We start from the raw sequence: 1,364 nt of genomic DNA on the forward strand, positions 1-1,364 counted from the left end.
AGTGATGCACCACAAATGTACAAGCATTCGGTCCTTGAAGTGGTGTATTTGGATGTGTCCATCAGCCAAAAGAGGTTGTCACAGTCTATCCCAATGGAGGCAAAAAAAAATTGATGGCACAACCCATAAAGGAAAAAAACCTTGGTCAGGATAAAGATAATGCATGAAGGATTGACCATCCCTCTCCCCCAAACTATTCTACACTTTAAGAGAAAGGGGCAACAAAAAAAGGCAACATTGCAGTTACACATGGGGGAGCTGGGGCACGCACACCCGCACACACTCAATTTGACAAGCAAAGTCACAGTCTGTAAAATTAATTGAGTCCTGAGGGGTTTATTCATCATCGTCATCATCTTCATCTTCAGGATCATCTCCCTCATCTGCTGGCTCCCGTTTCCTCTTCTCACCATGAGGTACATCTTCGTCTTCCTCATCATCGTCTTCATCCTCTTCCTCCCCATCCAAATCATCATCTTCATCCTCTTCATCAATAACTTCTTCATCCAGCTCATCTTCGTCTTCTTCCTCCTCTTCTTCACCCTCTTCTCCGTTATCATCCAAGTCATCATCTAAGCCATCTACTTCTGGGTCAGAGTCGGGCGCTTCCTGATCATCCGCATCAAACCCATCAAGGAATGTAAGTTCTGGGAGCAGCTCAAACACGCTTTCACGGTAGCTGTTCAGCATAGTCACTTCACAGTCGAAGAGGTCTAGACTATGCAGGCTTGGCAATTTAATTTTTTCAGAGGTTCTAATGTATTGATATCTTTAATCTTGTTACCGCTCAATTTTAAGTGCATGAGACACGGGGTCCTTTCTGCTAAGACTTCAAGGCCTCCAGAGATCCGGTTATCACTTAGCTCCAACTTCCTTAATTTTGTCGAGTTTAGGGAGGTTAGCAACCAACACCAGATTGATGTTGATCATGCTAAGGAACTCCAAATTATCAAACTCAGCTGTGAGACCGGTAATCTTTCCGTCATCTGAACGGCAGTTGTCCAGCACCAGCTCCTTCACCTCGCCGGGCTTCCTGTTTCTAAGCTCCAGGTTGAGTCTCTTCTTCATATCCATTTTGTCTGTTGGGGAGACAGAGCCAGCGGCCTGAAGGGGTGGGCAAAAAGAACAGAAAGTGGAAAAACTGCCTGACCACAATTAATGGGACATTCCTGATCCTTACGGCTCTTAGCAGGCATCTTCTTCATCCCAGTAACAGAATGGTAATAGAGCATGGTTTTCATTACTCTCACTTGCCACTTCTTTGTCCCAGTACTGTTAACTGTCAATTGTGGAGAAATTAAAGGAACTGGCTTATAACAGCCCATGAAGGTTGGGGAAAGATGGCTGTCAATAGGGAAAGGGGG

General features: G+C 45.0%; 1 pseudogene; it reads right to left on the reverse strand.

Moving 5' to 3' along the window:
• Positions 1-316: 316 nt before the first annotated feature.
• On the reverse strand, positions 317-1,121 carry LOC138467532 (acidic leucine-rich nuclear phosphoprotein 32 family member B-like; annotated as a pseudogene).
• Between the last annotated feature and the right edge of the window lie 243 nt (positions 1,122-1,364).

This window comes from Ambystoma mexicanum, chromosome 4q (genome assembly GCF_040938575.1).
Source record: "Ambystoma mexicanum isolate Mex_15411 chromosome 4q, UKY_AmexF1_1, whole genome shotgun sequence".
Taxonomy (NCBI): domain Eukaryota; kingdom Metazoa; phylum Chordata; class Amphibia; order Caudata; family Ambystomatidae; genus Ambystoma; species Ambystoma mexicanum.